The sequence below is a fragment of the Ornithorhynchus anatinus genome, chromosome 8, assembly GCF_004115215.2.
Source record: "Ornithorhynchus anatinus isolate Pmale09 chromosome 8, mOrnAna1.pri.v4, whole genome shotgun sequence".
Classification (NCBI taxonomy): Eukaryota; Metazoa; Chordata; class Mammalia; order Monotremata; family Ornithorhynchidae; genus Ornithorhynchus; species Ornithorhynchus anatinus.
Genome location: NC_041735.1, coordinates 61,630,972 through 61,656,171, shown reverse-complemented (window position 1 = coordinate 61,656,171; position 25,200 = coordinate 61,630,972).

Below are 25,200 nucleotides of genomic sequence, written 5' to 3'. Positions count from 1 at the left end.
AACAAGGTAGTGGGACTTTCCACGGGACTTCTAACCATGAGCTCTCATTTTGTGAGACCATTTTGAGGTTAAACCTGGATCAGTGGAAGGGCAGTAGTCAGTGTTTGAGGAAAGAGGATGTGGAAGAGAATTTGCTTTTTGACCTGACTGCCTTCCACTCAAATCATTGTCTGGTTTTCTTATGAAAGAGGTCCTTTGAAGAGACAGCTCCTTTATTGCAGTTGCCAGTGAGGACAACCTTGGTTTATAAGATGGTCAGCCCTGCTGTGGGTCCAGTGGGGAGTTCACAGCTCTGAATCTCAGGAGATCATGGAGGACACCCTCTCCATCCATATTGCTACCAAATGAATGCAATCCCTCATCTGAATTCCTTCATCAGCCTCCCTGATGAACTCCCCAACTCCTGTCTCTCCTCACTCCAGTCCATACTTCACTCTGCTGCTCGGATCATTTTTCTACAGAAAGCATTCTGTCCGCATCATCCAGCTCCACAAAAAACTCCAGTGGTTGCCCATCCACCTCTGTATCCAACAAAAACTCCTCTCCATTTGCTTTAAAGCAGTCCATCACCTTGGCTGCTCCTTCTTCACCCTGTTGCTCTCCTTCTACAACCCAGCCTGTTCACTTGACTCCTTTAGTGCTAACCTTCTCACTGTGCCTCCATCTCGCCTGCCTCGCCAGCGACCCCTAGCCCATGTCCAGCCGCTGGCCTGGAACCCTCTTCCTCCTCTAATCCGACAGACAATGACTCTCCCTTGCTTCAAAGCCTTAATGAAGATACATCTCCTCCAAGAGGCCTTCCCAGACTAAGCCCCACTTTTCCTCATCTCCCACACCCTTCTGCATCACTCTGACTTGCTCCTTTTATTCCCCTCCCAATCCCACAGCACCCAGGTACATACCTGCACTTTTATTTTTCCCTTGGCTCCCCCGCCCCCCTCAACCCCAAATCACTTATTATATGCATATATACATTAGAGAAGCAGTGTGGTTTAGTGGAAAGAGCCAGGGCTTGGAAGTCAGAGGTCATGGGTTCTAATCCCGACTCCACCACTTATCGGCTGTGTGACTTTGGGCAAGTCACTTAACTTCTCTAGTCCTCAATTCCCTCATCTGTAAAGTGGGGATTAAAACTGTGAACCCCACGTGGAACAATCAAATTACATTGTATCTCTCCCAGCGCTTAGAACAGTGCTTGACACATAGTAAGCATGTAACAAATACCATCATTAGTATTATTATTATATCTATAATTTTATTTACTTGTATTGATGTCTGTCTCCCCTACTCTAGACTGTGACCTCGTTGTGGTCAGGGAATTTCACTGTATATTGTTATATTGTACTGTCCCAAGTGCTTAGTACAGTGATCTGCACACAGTAAGCACTCAATAAATATGTCTGAATGGATGAATGAATGACTATATTCAACCTGATTATCTTGTATCTACCCCATTGCTTGCTACAGTGCCAGGCACATAGTTAGCACTTAACAAATACCATAGAAAAGCAATTAATCTTTTTACAGTATTTTTAAGTTCTTACTATGTGCCACACACTGTTCTAAGCACTGGGATAGATACACGGTAATCAGATTGGACACAGTCCAGTCCCACATGGACTCAAGAGTCTGAATCCCCATTTTATAGATGAAGTATTATTCAATAGTATTTATTGAGTGCTTACTATGTGCGGAGCATTGTACTAAGCGCTTGGAATGAACAAGTCGGCAACAGGTAGAGACAGTCCCTGCCGTTTGACGGGCTTACAGTCTAATCGGGAGGGGCTTACAGTCTAATCGCGAATAATGTTGGTATTTGTTAAGCACTTACTATGTGCAGAACACTGTTCTAAGCACTGGGGTACATACAGGGTAATCAGGTTGTCCCACGTGAAGCTCACAGTTAATCCCCATTTTACAGGTGAGGTAGCTGAGGCAAAGAGAAGTTAAGTGACTTGTCCACAGTCACACAGCGGACAAGTGGCAGAGCCGGGATTCGAACTCATGACCTCTGACTCCCAAGCCCGTGCTCTTTCCACTGAGCCACGCTGCTTCTCTTGAAAATTATGCACATAGAAGTTAAGTGACTTGCTCAAGGTCACATAGACAAGTGGCGGAGCCTGGATTAGAACCCAGATCCCCCTGACTTCCAGGTCCATATTCAGTCCACTAGGCCATGCTCCTTTTTGTGTCTGGTGAGTGCTCACTCTGTGCAGAGTCCTTGACTAAGCGCTTGGGAGAGCACAGTAGCATTGGTAGACACAAGCCCCAGCCTCATGGTGCTGACAGTCTAGCAGGGAAGCTTACAGTTTTGCCTTTAACTGGTTTCCATGGACACATGCCTGTGACATCCCATTGTCCCAATTTGGTCATTGCAGTCCATGCCCCTGTGGGAATATGCCTTTTAGGGACAAGCAAGTGCATCCGGCATTGGGCAAGCCACAAATAATTGATTGCTCGGCACGGGTTGTCGATCCTGAAATCTCAAACTGAGGCTTATCCTTCGTTCTACAGGCAAGAGTCCATTGTCAGCCAATGAAATTGATATTTGTTCAAACCCGGGGCATTCTAGGTTGGTCTCATCCCCAGTGCATATGGAAAGGTTTATACTCTTCACCCCAGTTTCTTCTTCTGCATATGGGGTTCGTGCTCCTTTGCACTGACTTCAGAGATTTGCTTTAGAAATCTGTGAGACAATGCATATAATTGCATTTAGGACTGATGGGGAAGATGGGGAAGAAAATTCATTTTCTTATTTTATCACTGAGTGATCGAATGATACCAATTGATAATGCATTCATAGATGAATTATCCCACCCACAGGTACAAAGTATTTGAACAATGCAAAAAAGTCATGTTATGGTGAAATAATAAAAATTAATAACTCATTTATTAGTGACTATCATGTTTCTCTCTTGTGGCTGTTTTGTTTTAAAATACCAAGGGAAAATATGAGGAGTGCAAGTTTGATAATACTTATTGATCCCAAAGAACATGGTGTGGGTGTAGTTGGTAACCCTTCACATGAAATAATTTGATATATAACAGAAACTCAAACAAAAATTCAATCAGAAGCTCCTTACTGTTGGCTTGAAAGCACTCAATCGGGTCTTCCCCTCTAACTTTATCTCAACGATCTACTTCTACAACAAAGACTTCATACTTCCTCTAATGCAAAACTACTCACTCTACCTTGAGCTCATCTCTTTTGTCGCCAAACCCTTGCCCACATCTCTCCCTCCCGCTTCTCATCCCTCACAGATAATAATAATAATGATGATGATGGTGGTATTTAATAATGGTGGTATTTGTTAAGCACTTACTATGTGCAAAACACTGTTCTAAGCACTGGGGGATACAAGGTGATCAGGTTGTCCCACGTGGGGCTCACAGTTTTAATCCCCCTTTTACAGATGAGGTCACTGAGACACAGGGAAGTTAAGTGACTTGCCCAAAGTCACACAGCTGACAAGCGACGGAGCCGGTATTCAAACCCATGACCTCTGACTCCCAAGCCCGGGCTCTTTCCACTGTTAAATGCTTACTTTGTGTCCAGCACTGTTCTAAGCGCTGAGGTAGATACAAGCTAATTGGGTTGGATACAGTCCCCATCACACATAGGCCTTACAATCGTACTCCCCATTTTACAGTTGAGGAAACTGAAGCCCAGAGACATTAAGTGACTTGCCCAAGGTCACAGAGCAGACAGGTGGCAGAGCAGAGATTAGACTAAATTAGTCCTGACTCCCAAGCCTATGCTCTATCCACCAGGCCATGGTGTTTCTTATGTACATATCCATCTGTAATTCTTTGTAATGTCTGTCTTCCCCTCTCGTCTTTAAGCTCTTGGTGATCTGTGATCTCTTCCCCTCCTCAAAGCCCTACTGAGAGCTCACCTCCTCCAGGAGGCCTTCCCAGACTGAGCTCTCCCCCTTTTCCCTCTGCTCCCCCTCCACCCTCTGCTCCTCCCCCTTCCCCCTTCACCTCCCTTCCGTTGAGCCCTCTTCCCCTCTGCTCCTCCTTCCCTTCCCTCCCCACCCCACCCTCTTCTCCTCCTCCTTCCTCTTCCCCTCCCCTCAGCACTGTCCTCATTTGTATATATTATTTATTACCTTATTTATTCTGTTAATGAGGTGTACATCCGCTTGATTCTATTTATCATGATAATGTTGTCTTGCTTTTGTTTTGTTCTGTTTTGCTTTGCTCTCTGTCTCCCCAGATTAGACTGTGAGCCTGTCATTGGATAGGGAACTGTCTCTATCTGTTGCCGAATTGTACATTCCAAGAGCTTAGTACAGTGCTCTGCACATAGTAAGCGCTCAATAAATACTATTGAATGAATGAATGAATTAATTAATTAATTAATCAGACCTCCTGGTCTACCTACTCTGTTGCACTCCATGTGCTCTGCCACCTAGTAAGCAGTCGATAAATACCATCGATTGATTGATTTCAATTTCGACTTTACGCTAAGATGAGGAGAAAAACCTATTTAAGGAAATTATAAATGTAGGAGGGAGAAAGGAGGAAACGGAAAGCATTCTGACTGATCACCATGTTAGAAATCAAAGTTGCTGATGGAACAACTGAGCACATGGAGTAACAAGTGGAATATTCTCATCTTGCCTGCTAGACTACAGGTTGTCTGGGAGAAGGAAATCTTCAGCTTCGAATAAGAAAACAGGATACAAGAATGCTAAAAATCTCTGTGACTGTTTCAGTTTCACACTAATTTCAAGAGAGAAAGAGCTTTAAGAATTACATCTGTTCAGATATTGAGTAGTACTAGAAATGCGAGAGAGGCTACGGTAACTCACATTTAATAATAAACATTACCTTTAACTCCTCTACGTTGTGAAAGGGTGAAAAATCCAGATGCTGAAGGTAGTTGTCCTGAAACTGGAACTTAAATGGATTATACTTTTTAAAACAAACTTTGTATTTGCTAAATGGGGCTTTGTTGTAATGCAACCGTTTGTGGTGAGACCTGCCACGTGTTGGCAGTAGGCAGATAACGAAAGAAACACGGGCCGTTGACCTTATTTATTTGTTGAGGGAGGAAGTAGAAAGAGAATTGATAGACTTGATGGGGTGGAAATGATTGCAACCCCGATCCTGAAATTCTAGCCCATTTTAGCTCATTTATTGATGCATGTGCTTAAAGACATTAATACATCTAAAATAGATAGAACGACCAACTACAATCTGTGGTTGGGGGATAATGGAGAGACTGAGAGAGGTTTCCTGAGGATCAAAACCACTGGGACTACAAACTTTATATCCTAATTAAAGTCCTATCAACCTCCATTTAACGCTGAAATCCTGTATGGGGTTGGCTGAGTTGATTTAATTAAAGCTGATGTTAGCCCCGGTTTCATTTGGAATTGAGGCTGAAAGAGCCTTTCGTTAGGACCGGCTACTTTATGCGAGAGGTTAATGGTGAGGAGGATGAAGAAACAAGAGCACAGAGGAGACTTGAGCTCCAAATGATCCAAGATGTTGGTGCTACTTTTTTCTTTGTGAGCAGGGACATTCCTATTGCATTGTTCACTTTTATTTATCTAGAACCGTTTACAGACTTATTACTATTACAACAGAAAGGATTGGAAATTGGTGAAGGAAGTATGATATTTCTGGGTAGAGCGTGGGATTTATTTTCAGCTTTCTTTCTCCTCCCTTAGCTTGTGAGCCCCACCTGGGATGGGGACTGTGTCTGACCTGATCATCTTGTATCTACCCCAACATTTAGTACATTGTTTAGTGTATAGCTTGTGCTTAGCAAATACCACAATTCTAATCACTGTTATTATTCCTATTTGCCTCTCCAAGGGACTGCTTGCCAGATAGAGAACATCTGGTCCCATTTCTGGCTAACAGGTAGAGAAAAGAAATTTTTCCAGGATTCTGGCACTGAATCAGAATCCTCTGAGATATGTCATCTTAGAGACGTTCTTTGGCTTTGAAAATGACACTGCTGAGAATGAGGTTTTTTTTAAAAAAAATTAATAATAATGATTGTGGTATTTGCTAAACACGAACTATGTGCTAAGCAATGTACTAAGAACGGGTAGAAAAGCAAAAAAGAAACAGTTCCTGTCCCACATGGGTCTGACAGAGTCTAAGGGGGAGGGAGAACAGATAATCCCCATTTACAAATGAGGAAACTGAGGACCAGAGAGGTTAAGGGAAGTGACCAAGGTCACACAGCAGGCAAATGTTGGAGCTGGAATTAGAAGCCAGGTCCCCTGATGCCAGGCCCATGTTTTTTTTACTAGACCATACTGCTTCTTCTTTATGAGAGTGTGGTGAATGAGCCAATGTGTAGCCGACAAGCCCATCTAGACAGGGCCAGCTTGGCTTTGAAACAACGGGGTCTCTGGCAGTAAAGTTTGAAAAGTGGGGAAGTAGAGATTAGGTCCTCTATATTGCTCCCCCAAATGTTTATTACAGTGCCCTTCACAGAGTAGGCAGCTCCAAAATACTATTGGCTGACTATTCAAAAATTTCTCTAGATGTCAGATATGGTATCTGTGATAATCAATTATTATTAATAATAATCATACTGCTATTACTATTAATGATTGTGGTTTTTGTCAAACAATTACTGTGTGCCAAGCATTATTGATTGCCCGCTTATTGTGAGAAGGGGATGTCATTATTTATTGTTGTATTTTTACTTTCCCAAGCACTTACCACAGTGCTCTGCAGACAGTAAATTCTCAATAGATACGATTGATTGAATGAATGAATTGAATGAATATTAAAAACTTGGGTAGGTGCAAGTCATTCAAGTTGGACACTGTCTCTGGCCCACAGAGGGCTCACAATCAAAATAGGAGTAAGAGCAAGTAATGAATCCCCATTTTGCTGATGAGGAAGCCGAGGAACAGAGAAGTTAAGGGACTTGCCTAAAGTTACACTGCAGGCAAGTGGCAGAGCTGAGATTAGAACTTAGGTGCCCTGGCTCCCAGGCCATTGTATATTTTACTTAAGTAGACCGTGCTGCTTCTCAAGTACTAAGTGAGTACAGTAGAGCAGGTAGATATGACATTTACCCTCAACAGGCTTACAGTCTAGCTGGGGAGGCAGATATTAAAATAAATCACAGGGAAGCTACAGAGTATAAGAATATGTACACAAGTGCTGAGGGGATGGGGTGTCATAGTGGACTTAAGTTGTAGTAATAATAATAATAGTATCTTACTATGTTCCAGGGACTGTATTAAGCACTGGGGTAAATACAAGCAAATCGGGTTGGACACAATTCCTGTCCCATGTGAGGAAGTGCTTTTGTTTTGTGATCTGTCTCCTCCCTCCTAGACTGTGAGCCCATTGTTGGGTAGGGATTGCCCCTATTTGTTGCCAAATTGTACTTTCCAAGCGCTTATTACAGTGCTCTGAACACAGTAAGTGCTCAATAAATACGAATGAATGAATGAATGAATGAATGAATGAATGAATAAGTGATGCAGAACAGAGGCAGAATTCCTTGGAGAGATGAGTGATTAAGTCAGGGAAGACTTCCTGCCGGGGTTGTAATTTTACTAAGGCTTTGAAGATGGAGAGAGTGGTGGTCTGTCAAATACAAAGGGAGAGGTAGAAAGTGAGCAAGGAGTCGATGGTGAGAGAGATGAGATTGAGGAAGTGAGTAGGTTGGTTATAGAGAAGTGAAGGGTGTGGGATGGACTGACATGGGAGAGGAAGACGGATTGGTAGAGAAGCAGCGTGGCGTAGTGATTAGAGCAGAGGCCTGGGAGTCAGAAGATCATGGTTTCTAATCCCAGTTCTGCTATTTGTCTTCTGTGTGACCTTGGGCAAGTCACTTGACTTCTCTGTGCCTCAATTACCTCATCTATAAAATGGGGATTAAGACTGTAAGCCGCCAAGTGGGACAGGGATTGTGTCTAAACTGATGACCTTGTAAATCTACCCCAGCACTTAGAACCATGCTTGGCACAAAGTAGGCACCTAACAAATACCATTATTATTTGCCTGCTGTGCCTTAGTTTATTTTTCAGTCATCAGCATCATCGATGGTGTCTATTGAGAGTTTACTGTGTGCTAAGCGCTTGGGAGAGTACAGCAGAGGAGATAGACCTGTGTCCTGCCCACAATGAGCTTACAGTCAGAGGGGGAGATAGATATAAATATAAGTGAGTAATTGATAACCTATAATTTATAGCTACATACAAAAGTGCTGTGGGGCAGGCATGTGGATATCATTCAGTGCCTCAGGATATCAAGTTTTAGCCCAAATAGCAACCTTATATATGTATTTAAGACCTTCAACTAACCTCTGAGTTTGCAGTGGGCAGAGAATGTGTCTGTTTGTTGTTGTATTGTCCTCTCCCAAGCACTTAGCACAGTGCCCCACACACAGTGAGTGCTAAATCAATACACTTGCTTGAGTGAAGAAGGACTTAATACTAGTGTACACAATATATGGGTTTGGGTTCCTGTCAATGACAAATATGTGGGCCTAGTTCTGAAACCCATCCAGGGCAGACTTGTGTCATTTTTATTGACAGTGCTCATCGGGGAAAGTTGCAGGTTTTTATAGCTGTGCTGACCCCTTCCAATTTACACTTTTTTGACAGTTTTTAAATATGCTTTTTCATTGCTTTTTTTTTTCCTTTTTAAACTCCAGGAAGGGAACCCTGTTCCTGAGGTTACACTTTCCCAAAAGTAAGCTGAATGTTGAGAAATTAGATTTTAGAGGATCAGGTTTGTGTCTAATCAACATTTCAAGGTGGTTCTCAAAGGATTTTCATTTTGGAAAGGGGTGGACACAAGAAGCAAGATGTTTTAGTAGGGGGCCAGATCTGGGAAGGAAAAGTTTCAAAGAACTCACAGGCCTGGAAGCCATCAATTGAAGTCTTTCTAGCCCTGACTCAGAGAGCAACACTGTGCTATATTCTTCCAGTTGATCTTATTGAAAGCCGCACCAGTTCCGCAGAGCCATGAGGTTACATGTCACTTAATACTACTGAGAGAGAAACTATGGCACCTAAGAAATCTGACTCTAGACTGTAAACTCATTATGGGCAGGAAATGTGTCCATTTATTGTTATATTATAGTCTCCCAAGTGCTTAGTACAGTGCTTTGCACACAGTAAGAGCTCAATCGATACGATTGGATGAATGAATGAGTGAATGACTTTAAAGCCTGAGTCTGCTATAGGAGAAGACTGTGTGCTTTTCCTCTAGACTGTAAATCCTTGAGGGTAGGGAACATGCCTACCAACTCTGTTATTTTGTGCTCTTCCAAGTATTCAACACAGTGCTTGGAACACAGTAAGCTCACAAAAAATATGAGTGATTGACAGATTGACTGACTGGGAACATTCGGTCTTTGGCAGAGATCTGAAATGAGAAAGTTAGGATTCCAGCTCAAAAAACTCTTGCCCTAATGCGGCAGGTCCCACACTTAGAATAATTAAAAATAACAAATAAACTAATGAGAAAATATCACCCACCAGTACAGTACAGGAGAAGCAGCATGGTTTAGTGGCAAGAGCCTGGGCTTGGGAGTCAGAAGTCATGGGTTCTAATCCCAGCTCCGCCACTTATCTGCAGTGTGACTTTGGGCAAGTCACTTAACTTCTCTGGGCCTCAGTTACCTCATCTGTCAAATGGGGATGAAGACTGTGAGCCCCACGGGGGACAACCTGATTAGCTTGTAATAATAATAGTAATGATGGCATTTGTTAAGTGCTTACTATGTGTGAAGCACTGTTGTAAGCGCTGGGGAGGATACAAGGTGATTAGGTTGTCCCACGTGGGGCTCACAGTAATAATAATAATAATAATGTTGGTATTTGTTAAGCGCTTATTATGTGCCGAGCACTGTTCTAAGCGCTGGGGTAGACACAGGGGAATCAGGATGTCCCATGTGGGGCTCACAGTCTTGATCCCCATTTTACAGATGAGGTAACTGAGGCACAGAGAAGTGAAGTGACTTGCCCACAGTCACACAGCTGACAAGTGGCAGAGCTGGGCTTTGAACTCATGACCTCTGACTCCAAAGCCCATGCTCTTTCCACTGAGCCACGCTGCTTCTCATCCCTTTTACAGATGAGGAAACTGAGGCATAGAGAAGTGAAGTGACTTGCCCAAGGTCACACAGATGACAAGTGGCGGAGCTGGGATTAGAACCCACGAATCTACCCCAGCGCTTAGAACAATGCTTGACATATAGTAAGCTTTTCACAAGCACCGTCATTATTATTATTATTACAGATTTTTTTCTACCTTCTGCATTGCTATGTACTTGGATCTGTACACTTTAAGCATCTGACATTCATACCATCTTTGGCTTTACAGCATGCAGATACATATTCCTAATTAATTTTAATGTCCATCCCCTTCTCTAGACTATGAACTCCTTGTGGGCAGAGAAATGTCTATCAGTTCTATTGTATTGCACCCTTCCAAGTGCTTAATCTGGTGCTCTGCCCAAAGGAAGTATCCAATAAATAACATTGATCGATAGTAGGACCAATTTCCTGTCTGAGTTCATTTATCAGTGTTGACAATCTGGTTGCCAATATCGAACGTGTTTCCATTCTCAATGAGTCAACTCAATAGTTCAAGACTTCCTCTGACCTTTTCTTCAACCTTGGATCTTTTTTCCAGTTTTTTAGTGTTCGGATTGTGTATTGGTAATGTGGTACTTCCAACCTTTGAAATGAAGGAAAATATTCTGGAGGTTTGGTATAGCAACTAGGATCTGTGCCCGGCATGATATGTAAATATTTGTTTCTCTGTTCAGTGCAATGAGTCGTGCTTGGAAAAAAATGTGTATGATATTTCTTAAAATATTCATTTTCACATTTTCGTAATGTAAACCAGTTTCATGAGATTCAAAGACTATTGCTTGGAAATAATGAGAAATCACAAAGTCCCATCCATACGCCAGAGTTGGACGAAAACCACATATGTAGGGATTTCATATTTTGAGTGGATTCGCCATGTCACCTAGTTGAGTTGCTCTTGTTTAAAATTTCATGAAGATTTCACCAAACGTCTTCGGCATAGAATAACACTTGTTCTGGGAATTTCCCAGTTAAACCTGCACTAAGCCTCAGTCAACGGAACTCAACAAGATGCCATCCAAATGCAACAGTCATCACAGACGGAAAGACTTAGAGCTAGTGCCAGTTACATTAACTGACAAATCTCTGGGTGTGCGTGTGTGTCTGTGCACATGTATACATCTGTGCACTTATATGACCAGATAATTTTAAGAAAAATACTCCAAAAAATAATGGAGTAGAATTTTTATTTCTACTAAATGAATTTAATGGTTTAAGAAAACAGATATAGCTCATATAAGAATGAGTGTTTTAAATAGTTGAGGTGTATAATTGTAGCAGATTAGACTATTTCTGCTGATGGGAAATAATCTACGATTCTACTTCAAAACTATTAACGGTGATCTGATGAAGCATATCAATCAGTAATCTCGAATCTTCAATGGAAGAGAAAGCCAGGAGCTACATCTGAGATCTTTTGAAATTCTTCCCAGCATTGTCTCGAATGAATTATGCTTGCATTTGGTTCTTCTTTGAAAAGCTTCACAGGATTTTACTGCTGTGAGGGTTACTGAGGGTGTCTTTCAACCACCTCAAACCCTGATATCTGTAGTCTGCACTGGACTTATTTTGTATTTTCCAAGTGCCTAGTTTAGAGCACTGAGCCAATACATATTATTACTCCTCCTACTACTGCTATTGAACACTTATTGAACGCAGAGCAAGACACTAAGCACTTGCAAGAGTCCAATATAACAGACACATTCCCTGCCCACAATGAGCCTATTACTCCTGCTATTTTTTCTACTACTGCTATTACAATTACTGCTATTTGGCCCAGACACCCCAGGATCACGTTCACCTTCTAGCTAGCCAGAATCCACGTTGCCTGATTGCATTTTGAAATATCCATTTTAGTTGATAGTTTGGGTCCATTAGGGTGGGTGATGCAGAGAAGAAAGTGCTTGGGAAAAGTAGGGAAATACAATTGGGAACACATCCAGTGGGACTCTGGTGATCACTAGAGTCATTGTATTTCTAAGATCGCCTGATTTTTCCTGGAAACTGTCATTCAAGTCATTAAAAAAAGCTACATCTACTTTTTTTTCCCGCTCTATGCCGTGCTGCTTTCAAGTATACAGATGATGCAGAAGGGAGAGATAGTGGGGGAAAAGAGAGTTTAATGCAGGAACGTCTCTTGGAAGAGATTTGATTTTAATAAGACTTTGAAGGAGGGGAGAGTGATGGTCTGTTGCATATAAAGTGGGAGGGCGTTCTATGCCAGAGGGAGCATGAGGGCAAAGGGTCAGCGGTGACAAAGATAAGATCAAAGTAGAGTGAGAAGGTTGGCATTAGAGGAACGATCAGCAAGGTAAGGTGTTAAGGGTTTTAAAGATTTTAAAGTTTTAAGGAGAGTCTGATGCGGAAGTGGATGGGCAACCACTGGGGGTTCTAGAGGGAAAATCTGAGCTTATTCCAAGACCTGTCACATTTAGAAAGGGGCTCCCAACTACCACTCTAGGCTCCCATGGCCCCTTCATCAGTACTTCCTCTTCTTACATATGCCTCACTGCTGCTTTACTCTACAACTACTCTCCTAGCCTAGGAAGGAAGAACCCATTAGTGCTACAGGAATTTGTGTTCTCTGAAGAGGAGTGAAAGGTCACTAACTTTGTCTTGGATGCCCACTGCATCTCTATCAACAGCAGTGAGTTGCCCCTGAATCTCAAGGGTCAATCCCTAGTAGTAATAGTATTTATTCAGTGCTTGTGGCTCAGTGGACAGAGGACGGGTTTGGGAGTCCAAAGACATGGGTTCTAATCTCGGCTCCACCACCTGTCGCCTGTGTGACTGTGGGCAAGCCACTTAACTTCTCTGTGCCTCAGTTACCTCATCTGTAAAATGGGGAATAAGACTATGAGCTCCACGTGGGACAACCTGATTACCTTGTATGTACCCCAGAGCTTAGAACAGGGCTCAGCACATAGTAAGTGCTTAAAAAGTCCATTATTATTATTACTAAACACTGGGAGGGAATGCACATGTGTGTATTTGACTTTTTAATGGTATTTGTTAGGTGCTTATTATGTTTCCAGCATTGTCCTAAGCACTGGGATAGATACAGGTTTATCGGGGACACCGTCCCTGTCCCACATGGAGCTCACAATCTAAGGAGGAGAAAGATCAGATGTTAAATCCCCACTTTATGTTAGAGGAAACTGAAGCATGGAAGAGTTAAGTGACTTACTCTAGGTCACACAACAGGCAAGTGGCAGAGCCAGAGTTAGAATAAAGGACCTCTGACTCCCAGGCCCATGTTCTACCCATTAGGCCATACTACTTCTCTGTTATTTATTCCCCGGGGGTTCACAGTCTTAAGAGTCATCAAGAGGGATGTCCAGAATTGTTTTGGATTTTGAAATATCTTTTTAGGAAACTATCCTTTTAGCCCAATTCTCCCTTTCTGGAGGATACAGCAGTGTCCCCTGGCATTAGTTCTGCTGTCACAGTGAGATGTCAAAGGGATGGGTGCCTCTTTGCAATTGGGAATTCAGCTGTGACTCTCTCCATCCCTTTGTCACAAGTTCTTAAAGCACCCATTATGTTCCTAGAAGATTTTGGGAAGCAGCATGGCTCAGTGGAAAGCACAGGCTTGGGAGTCAGAGAATGTGGGTTCTGATCCCAACTCTGCCGCTTGTCTGCTTTGTGATGTTGGGCAAGCCACTTAACTTCTCTGTGCCTTAGTTACCTCGTCTGTAAAATGAGGACTAAGATTGTGAGCCCCAAGTGGGACAACCTGCTTATCTTAAACCCTTAACAAATACCATAATTATTATTCATATTATTTTGGGAAGAATAAGGAGATGCCTCCACTTTCTCCAATTAGTTTAGCTCGCTTGATCAACCTCAATTATCCATTTGAATTATTCAACTCAGAATGAAAACCTGGAGCAGAACAAAGAGTATCAAGAGTTAAAGTGAGGCTTCCAGGATATCAGATGCTAACTTTTCATTTTGAAAGTAGAGGATGAAACGAAAGGGAAGTTTGAGAGAGATTTGTGGGCAGGATTCGGAAGAGAATATATGGGACATTGAATACATCTAATACATCGTGGAGATTTGGTCATCTTTTCAGTTCTGGGGGAAGTCTTTCATTTCTTGTCACAGAACTGGGATGAAGGAAACCTGGATCCCACATCTAGAAACAAACACCTTGCACAATGGCATTCATCTCCCTTCTATAGATGGCACCTCTGACATAGTGGAAATGTGTCAGGTACTATATCTATACTATTAGATATTTGGTTTCTAATCCCGGCTCTGCCACTTGTCAGCTGTGTGACTGTGGGCAAGTCACTTAACTTCTCTGTGCCTCAGTTCCCTCATCTGTAAAATGGAGATTAAGACTGTGAGCCCCATGTGGGACAACCTGATTACCCTGTATCTACCCCAGCGCTTAGAACAGTGCTCTGAACATAGTACGTGCTTAACAAATACCAACATTATTATTATTATTCAAGTCTATATAAGGAGCATGATTTCTGCCAACCCTTTTTGCTCATCCTAATAAATACCAACTCATATTTTAGTGGTCTGCCATTAAAACAAGATGTGGAACAGTAAACGTTTCTTCACCCTCATCTTCCAAAAATCTTTTGGAAAAAAATCAAAATTTTCCTAGGATAGTTGATAACAATGCTTGTCAACCAGAAGGCACACATCTGAACATCTTCATTCAAAATTGTTATGTTTGAAAATTTTGAAGGTTAGGATGGTTGAGAGAATACCACGAAGCAGAATCTTCAGCTCTTCCACCTGATCATGCCCCTGACATTTAAACGAGTGAGCTTCAAGGAGTTTCTCAGATTATTCAAGGGTGTCCCTGATCACCTTATATACCTGAAAAAGTCCTATAAAATGCCTGGTAGATATTGCTGTAACAAACCCTGCATCAGTGACTTGAGAAAAACCATTGCAGAGAAACGTGAAGATGCAGAAAAATATTGTATTTTCATAAGACACTAATCATGTCGCCGCCAACAGACTTAATCAACAGTAATCAGCTTTTACTAATCTTGGAAAGTAATATTCATTATTAGTGTCAAACCACAACTTTCTTTAAAGTAGTAATCTAAATCCAATTACACTTGAGTTACCTTAACTTTGCAGCTTAGTACTAAATTGTGTTTTGTTGGGAGGTTTTGTTGAAGTAGAGACTCTTAATGAATGGGTTGATCTGCAATTTGATTATCACTGCCATTTCAGTCTGCACACTGAATTGACTTCAGTTATTGAAATGTTTTTTTTTCTACTCAAATGATTGATTAGATTACACTTCTAATAATGTTGAAGATCACATCTCTATTTCAGACAGGCAAAGGGGATGAAACTATTTTTTTCCACTGTCAGAGACTTTCCTTAATAATATCTAATAAAGATTTAAGTCTAATTTCAATTCATCATTGTCAGTATGTTCTTTGAATGTTATCACCATGTCTCTAAATTCCCCAGTACCTAGTGCCTGGGCTGTTTCCAGTTAGTAAAGGATGTTATTGTTTGGAAATTGCATTTTAGCTACATCAAACATTCTGCTTTATTAGCTTTGTAAAAATTAGATGCCTGGACATTCATTTAGACAGATAGGTGACATCAATATTCCAAAATGGGCCCAGTTATTTTAATGATAAGCCTGAAATGTGGTAAGCTAGTTTGGAGAAGTCGTTTATTTAATATTGTAAAAACAAACATCAATGCGTCGAGTAAATTTGACTCTGGTCTATAGGCTGAAGTCTTTGGGAATCACTGGACTTTAGGCAGCAGAATTTGATCAAAGGAAAGAATATCATGCTCAGGAAGAAAGACACTTATTTAGCGAGAACATGGCTTCCTCAGGCAACTGAAATCTGGTCCGTCAAGATAACTCACACAAATGTTTGCTCTCAAGGGTCCAAAATCTACCTTTTAATGAGTTCCTAAACTTTCAGACTCATAGGTACAATCTCCACTGACACTGTTTGGAATCCTGGCTTGTTTTCCAACTATCAGGTTGACTGAGATAAGTTGAAATCCTAGATTTCATTTTCTCTGCAGAGGTAATAGTGTGTCCCCGATAGGCTATGTAAGCACCTCCCACTAGATTGACAGTAGAGATCATGTCTTCCAACTCTGTCAGAGAAGCAGTGTGGCTCAGTGGAAAGAGCCCGGGCTTGGGAGTCAGAGATCATGGGTTTGACTCCCGCCTCTGCCACTTGTCAGCTGTGTGAGTGTGGGCAAGTTACTCAACTTCTCTGTGCCTCAGTTCCCTCATCTGTAAAATGGGGATTAAGACCGTGAGCCTCACATGGGGCAATCTGATTACCCTGTATCTACCCCAGCGCTTAGACCACTGCTCTGCACATAGTAAGCGCTTCACAAATACCAACATTATGATTATACTGTAAGCCCGTCAATGGGCAGGGACTGTATCTATCTGTTGCCGATTTGTACATTCCAAGTGCTTAGTACAGTGCTCTGCACATAGTAAGCGCTCAATAAATACTATTGAATGTTGTATTCTCCCGAGGATTTAGTACAGTGCTCTGCACACAGTCAGCGCTTCGTAAATACCAGTCATTTAGAATATGTCTACTACAGTGTTATAGCGTACTCTCTCAAGCACTTAGAGCAGTACTCTGCACATAGTAAGTGCTCAATAAGTACTTTTGACTGACTGATAAGGCCTTACGTGTCTTAACTAGTGTTAGTTGAGTACTGGAGTCCTTTCTACTTCACACTGCTGAAACATTTGTTGCTTTGAGTTTTTAAGCAAGTACATTTTTTTTTCCATAGAAAAAGAGACCCCAGTGAATGAAGATAACAGGGATAAACATGTTTGGAAGTGAGAGAAGAGTTAAACTCCCGCATCCCTTCTTAGGGATTTCATTTCCTCTTTCAAAAGTCTTGCCTATTCTGGGCCTAAGGAATATTCATAGAAGGCTTTCTTACTAGTCCTAGTGTGACCTAAAGCTGAAAATCCAGTGGGTTAAATGAAAAAAATCTAAAGATAGATTTAGGGTGATTCCCATCAAATTTATTGAAATGTAAAAGAAAAAAATCCCCAATCAAGGAATAGCGTCTAGCACTTTATTTTTAAATGGTGTTGTCTCCGATTCACAGAAACATTTCCTAAAGCCTTTGCCAAAAATCTGGTTCATGATAGAAGTTTCTTTTTTGCTGCTACTACTTTTGAGACACAGTCAGCGCTCTTCCTCACACCATTTCTTTTGCCTACACACACTAGTGGTGAAAGAAATGAGCAACCTATTCTGCTTGGTCGCGGACAATCAATTAGTCAGTCAGTAGTCTTAAATGAACACTTGCAGTGTGTGCAGCATTACTAAGTGCTTAGGGGAGTATAATAATAATAATAATGTTGGTATTTGTTCAGCAGTTACTATGTGCAGAACACTGTTCTAAGCGCTGGGGGAGATACAGGGTCATCAGGTTGTCCCACGTGAGACTCACAGTCTTTATCCCCATTTTACAAATGAGGTCACTGAGTCCCAGAGAAGTTAAGTGACTTGCCCACAGTCACACAGCTGACAAGTGGTGGAGGTGGGATTCAAACCCATGACCTCTGACTCCCTAGCCCGGCCTCTTACCCCTGAGCCACGCTGCTTCTCTGATAGAATATCATGACTCTGATAGAATATCATGAGTATGGTAGAATCAATAGCTGGGGGGGACGACAAACACTATAATAAAGTACAGCTAGGAGGAAGCAAAAGAAATTAAAGTTAAATAGATAAATCCTCCTGGGGGCGTACCCAAGTGCTTAGGAGGTGAGTCATCCAAATGCGTACTGTACTTCTTCAAGCATTAGGAGAGCGTTCAGCACATACCACTGATCGAATGACATGGCAGGCAAATGACAGGGCTAGGATTAGAACTCAGGTCTCCTGACTCCCAGTCCCGTGGTCTTTCCACAATACACAATATCTCATCTATCTCACCACCGACCTCTCACCCACGTCTTGCCTCTGGCCTGGAATGGCCTCCTTCCTGATATTCGAAAGACGATTACTTTCCCTTACTTCAAAGCCTAGCCTTATTAAGGGCACATCTCCTCCAAGAGGTCTTCCCTGACTAAGCCCTATTTTCCTCCTCTTCCACTCCCTTGCTTGTTGCTCTGACTTACTTCCTTTATTCATCCCCCTCCCAGCCCCACAGCACTTTTATACATATTTGTAATTTATATATTTCTATTAATGTCTGTCTCCCCCTCTGGACTGTAAACTCATTGTGGTCAGGGCTTTTGACTGTTATATTACTATATCGTGCTCTCCCAAGCACTTAGTACAGTGCTCTGCACACAGTAAGTACTCTGGACTGTCTGAACCTCTTATTCCAGTTCGACACCACATGTTCAGTGTCACATATCCTTGACACGAACCACCATTTGTCTTTCAGTGTTCTGATAAACAGCTTCAGCTGCAGGAGGATTCAGTCTTCTGCTTTTCCAAAAGAGCTGACAGCTTGTGGCAGGTAGTTTTCTTGGCAAGCATAGTTCCTTCAACCACTTACTGAAAGTCTTCACACCGACACGTTGGTTTTAGAATCCTGATCTCTGCTTGGCACCCCAAGTAGGGACTGTAGTGGTGTGGTTTGACAGGCATAATGGAAATAAAGGCAACTGCATATGGATTTGCTTTGGGAAACATCGTAATGTTTCCTGGAATCCCGTATATGTACCACATTTTATCCAGACTCAATCTTATTATGAAGTTCCTTGCTCTAGAGGCCTTATTCTCCTCCACTTGCCTGCTGTTTAACTTTGGGCAAGTCTCTTAACTTCACTGTGCCTCTGTTTCCTCATTCGTAAAATGTGGATTAAATACCTGTTCCTCTCCTACTTAGACTTTGAGCCCCAGCAGGGAGGGGGACTGTCCCCATCTGCAGGTTCTGTATCTCTCCCAGTATTTAGGACTTAGTACTTAACAAACACCACAATTCTTCTCGTTTTTGTTGTTATTATTATTGTTATTATTGAAGAGGAAAGAGAAGGGATGGGGAAAAAGAGGAAAGAGAGAAGAGAAGAGAGAGAGGAGAAGATGAGACAGAAGAGAAAGAAGAGGAGACCTCCAAGAAGCCTTCCCTGACAAAGCCCTCCTTTCCTTTATTCCCACTCCTTTACACATTGCGCTGACTTGTTCCCTTCATTCAGTACCTCCTTCCCAGTCCCAAAGCTCTTATATACATCATTTATTTATTAATATTAACATATGTCTCCCGCTCTAGAATATCAGCTTGTTGTGGACAGGGAACGTGTCTCTCGATTGCTGTACTCTCCCAAGAGTTTATAACGATGCTTGGCACACAGTAAGCACTCCATAAATAAGATTGAATAAATGAATTAATTAATTGACCTGGGATCGCCAGCAGCCCTGATATTTGTGATTCAGATAGACATAAATTAAGTAAGGATGAGGAAGCCATGCCAGGAAGGGGAGGTGGGTGTTTGGAGATTGGTCTTGGTTCTAGAAGGTATCACATCTACTCTAGAAGTGTGTTCCTGGCAGACTTCAGTGGTTCTGACTCATGTTCCACCAGGATGAGAGGAAATGAGTAATCACGCTGCCAACATCACTGTGCCACTTTGTACCAGGGGAGGGGTTGACCTAGAGCTGACCTATCCCAAGCACTTATTATAGTTTCCTGCACACAGTAAATGCTCAATAAATATGATTGATTGATCTCCTAGGGCTCAGGGGCTCAAGTTTTGTTGTTGCTTCACACCAGGAATATTATTACAGACGGTTACTAAATCTACCGTGATCAGTCCTGAAATAAGACTCTTCAGCTTTCCACGCTCTGACAGTACAGAAAAAAAAAAAGGAAATGTTGATTTCTCTTTGGTTTAAAAGGCAAACCAGAACAGACCTATTTCTAGACTTCTGGTTCCCATCGAGAAAAATACCCCCAGAAAAAACCTTCTCTCGCCTGAATTTGGAGATGATGACATCATCACAGTTTGGTTTCTTCTGAACTGATTTCTAATCGGCTGTCTCAGAGAAGACAGGTTATAATTGCTGTTATTTTGAGGGCAGTTGTTTGCCTTTTTAAGCTGGGTGCTTATTTGCTCAATGCAAAGTATAATGTTTGAGTGGTAAAACTGAATCAGCGATGTGAGAATCCATACAGAAAATGGTCACGTCTTTTCCTGTGCTTTAACCTTCCATGTCTGAGGAATTACAAACTTGATCTCCCCGGACTGCAGATTCAACTGACCAAAATAAAAAAATAAATAAGTGAATGCCTTTTTTTTCCACATCAAGTTCCAGGTGGTCTTCAAGATCTGCATTCTTTAGTTTAATATAAATTCTGTAAAACTTGAATTAGAATTCGATTGGCTGCAGTTATCGTTCCCCCTGCCTCTGTACCAGAACAATAAAAAATTGATTTCAAATGACATTATTTTTCCCAAAACTGCATATCCTTCCTCTAAAGTGGAAGAATCAATCAGTGGTTTCTATTGAACTCTTACTAAGTGCTTGGGAGGGAATAATACAACAGCATTGGTAAATTTGTTCTCGGCCCGCAAGGAGCTTACAGCCTAGAGGAAGACCAAAATGGATGTGGGTTGGCGTTTTACTGCCCTCTCACCCTCTCCTCTCTTCTCTTCTTCAGAAAAAATATGTCCAGTGTAAGGCATTTCCCTTTTAGTGCTCAATGTTACCTCAGTGGGAATGTGAGCATTTTTATGTAAATATTTTCAAATGATGGAGTTCAAGAGCAGAAAATCACAGGGAGATTGGACAGAGATGGGGATTTGGCCAACATCTAATTGTTCAAGTGCACTCACTTACAGTGTAATTGGGCCACAAGTCAGGCTTCTAAACTCAGAAGATGGATTTCCACCATAAATTATTGAAACATACTCGACTGGCAATGCTCCGCTCTCCATTTCCCTTCTAATCAGATTACTGAAAGCTATAAAGCATCTTTAGAAAGTGTTTCCCTTGTTTTAAAACTTTCCTTTGTCATAAATGGGTGCCAGTTTAAAACATCAGTCAGTGACAGAATCCCACAGCCAGCATGGCCTAGTGGATAGGGGACAGGCCTGGGAAGCAGAAGGACCTGGGTTCTAAACCCAGCTCTGACACTTGGCTGCTGTGTGACCTGGGGCGAGTCACTTCATTTCTCTGGGCCCCAGTTGCCTCATCTGTAAAATGAGGATTAAGAGCCCCAGGTAGGACATAGACCGTGTCCAACCTAATTAACTTGCACCTCCCCCACTGCTATGTACCATGCCTGGAATATAGTAAGTTCTTAACAAATACCTTTTTTTTAAAAAAAAGGTGATGATCCAAAAGGAGAAAATAAATAAACAAAAAAAACTTCCAAAAGAGAAGCGAGTTGTGCCTAATAAAGAGTATAGGAATAGAAATATTGTGTCTGTGGGCTCTGGGATCTTCAAATTATTCCAATAAAATATAGAATTAAAGATTGTGCTAACAGCACCCCTAGATTTAATTTCTATCTTAGTCTCTGTTGAGGGTGGGAGAAGATGGGTAATCATTCTTTAGCTACAATAAGGTTTACAAAATTAACCTCAGCCTGCCATGAAGCTGACCTCACTTGCTCAGATTGTTTGACTCTTTACAAATAAACATCGTTTAAATGCTGCCTTCCGGCATTCACTTATTTGGTTTAAATAAATCTATTCCTTGGGGCTTTAAAAAGTTGAAAAATGACTTGGAAGGTATCAGAAAGGGAAGCCAAGGAAAGAGTAATGAACTGGATATGCCAATACCTGGATCTACTCCTGCCTCAGCCTCTCCAGTGTCAACTAGGGTCTTAGTTTCTCTATCTCTAAAATGGGTTCCAACGTGCTCACTCCTTACCTATTTCACTGAGATGGTGGAGGCAACGTAGGAGAAACTTTTTGGCTTCCTTAGAAGAAGCATTCAAAGAGCCCTATGCTGGTGGGATATTTGGACAGTAGTCACTGGCATTGCCCCCCTGCCCCAGGGAACAAGGTGGGAGGGGACCCCTGTCCCTTTGGGGGACCCCAGGAACAACGAAAATCAGCCAGCAGCTCAGTGAGTAGAAGAGGTAAGTGCAGGTCCATGGGCAGCTCTATCTTCTTTAATCAGCATCCGGCTGAGTGACATTTAGCAATTTCTGGCACTAATGTCTGACCTGCCAACCTATCAGCCTGCTCCTCTAAAAGAGCACCTGCTATGAGATTTGAAAAAAGAATACATTCTTTGCTGGCAGGAGTAATTAATTTCTGGAAGCCAAAATTGTGATGTAAAACCAAACGCAAGATGGGTTGGATATTTTTTTTAATCTTATTTGAATGACTGCTCTGAAATTAGCCTGAAATTCAGACTTTTACCCAAGTCCTCTATTCAGCTACAGGTGACATCATGCAGGGAAGTGGATTGAGAGGCTCATGTGTAAAGCGTTTGTCCAGAGAATGCATTTATTTGTCTGTGTAGTGAGTTTAATTCTCTTTATTTTTTAATAGTAATATTGGTTGAGCTCCTACTTTGTGCAAAGCACCACACTAAGCTCTGGGAAGAGAAACAAAAAGGGTCATGTAAATTGAAGACAATCTCCTGTCCACAAGTAGACTACAATCAAGTGGAGGGAAAGGGAAGCATCAAAATGAATGTGTTTTCCTCACCTTCCCCTTTTCTATTCCAAGAACAATGACCCTCAACATTTTAAATATGGGACGATGGGGTTGAGAACCAGAATGATGGATGACACTCCTGGGAAGGGGGTGACTATAACCTGAAATTATAAACATTCCAATATAGCCTTGAATTTATAGAGGACGATTATCTCAATAATTCAAAGAACTCAGAGTAAAAAAAATATCCCAAGCTAATGTTTGCAGCATCCATTTGGGTTTGGGAGAGTGATAATATCCCCATCTTATGGATGGAGAAGGTAGCCTAGAAATAATCAGCATAGAGGTCCTCGAAGACTAATTAATTAATTGACAGGAGTACATTTCCATTTCCCATTTCACAGCCAGTTCCCTGCTGTGAGACTTTGGGAAAGTCACTGAACTTCTCTGTGCGTTAGTTTCTTAATATGTAAAATACCTGTTCTCCTTCCTAGATTGAGTCCCATGTGAGACAGAGATAGTGTCTGACCTGATTATGTTGTATCTGCCCCACTGCTTAGTGCAGTGTGTAGCACATAGAAAGTGCTTTACAAATACGATAATCATTATTAACATTATCATCATCATCATCATCATTATATAGTACCTTTTCTTCTCCTTCTGATAGAAATCAATCATTTCTACTCTTCTGCTCTCTCTACCTCTTAAAAATTACAACCCTCATGTGAGACAAGGACTCTCTCTGATCAAATTATTCTGCACCTACTCCAGGCTTAGCACAGTGCTTTGCATATGTTAGCACTTAATGTTATTAATATTGGATATTAAGGAACATAATAATAATATCCTCACTCTGAGGAGTGCCGTAATGTTGCTTTTTGCCTTTTAACATAGCTTGATTGCTTTTTTTTCCAAAATTGATCCATCACGTATATTGAGCGCTACCTGTGTGCAGAGTGCAGTAGTAAGAGCTAGGGATAATACAACCAAACAGAGTCGATAGATGCGTTCCCTACAACGAGCTTACAGTCTAGGGAGATTGGAACAATTTAATGAATTAAAGGGAACTGATAAGTAGTGTTTACTTGAAAAAAACAACCAAATGTTTAAAGGATCCGTGCACGTGAGGATTTGGGGAGATGGAATGCACTAGATGAATATTTTCAATATGAATACCTTAGAACATTAGGCTAGAGAAGCGATCCCTGTTGTAGGCCAGATTCATTCTTTTCCCTCGTTAGCATTCTGCCTAATTCAATCAGCGCGCTAGGAGAGTACTTTAACCACAGCTTCCATTTGTCCATTTACTTGTATCCATTTTTGGTTACTCTTAAAAAATGTTTAGTCTAACTTTTCCCTCTAAACTTCAAACAATTAGTCTATGTTCCAAAATTGTTGCAGACCCACTCATTACCTCCTTTCATTTAGGGCATCACTATGGAGGTATTTATAGACAATGACATCTTCCAAGTCTTCCCTAATTCCGCAAACCACCGAGGGCGGCTTTGTTTGCATGTCTCTGTGTTTCACGAGCTCCCCAAATTGGTGATAAGACTAGCCATTGGAGGGCAAGGACGGGGCTGTTTTTACAACTTTTCTCCAGCACTCGGAATGGTGCAGTGTTTTGGCTGAACTTTAGAAATACTTTTGATGTTGATGCTGTTTCTAAATTTGGTCATTCCTGCCTCCCACTGAACAACATTATTGCCACCCTAATTATACCCATAGTTCTGAGACTAGGTTGTGTTTGATTGCATCAGACTGATTAGTGCTGTCACCAGGGGATACAGGTAAGGCCTGGAGAGCTATCTAGCAAAGTGGAAAACCTGGTCAGCGTGAACCTGGTTTTCTTAATCAATCAAGGTGAACAGTAATGTTAGGAGGGAGATGGAGCGATAATTGGAGAATACAACATGGGCAGGGAAAGAGGTTATTTTTTCCAGATTAGGGAATCATGGACATGTTTGGAAACAGAGGGGAAGGTGCCATCGGAGAATGAATGGTTGAAGACGTAGTGATCCCTAATTTATTTTTTTTACTACATTAAACTCTGTCTCTCCCTCTGAACCCTGAGCTCTCTGTGGGCAGAGAACATGTCTGTCAACTTCATTGTACCGATGTAGTGATCCCTAATTTATTTTTTTACTACATTAAACTCTGTCTCTCCCTCTGAACCCTGAGCTCTTTGTGGGCAGAGAACATGTCTGTCAACTTCATTGTATTGTACTCTTCCAACTGCTTAGTACGGGGGTCTGCGCACGGTAAGCACTCAATAAATAGTATTGATTGATTGTGGATGGCAGTCGGGGAAGGAAAATTGGAGACGATACTTATTTAATAAAGGGTGACAGGATGGGGATAGATTTTGAAAGGCGATGGAAGGTCTCTTGAGATATCGATGGGTAGGATAGGAGAGTCAATGAGGATGCAGGAGAAAGGCGGGACTGGAGAGGTGCAGGGGAAATTGTAGGGGTTTCGGGCTTAATGGTCTTAATTTTGTCAATGAAATAGATGCCAAGGTCATGGGGACAAGAGATGGAGAATTGG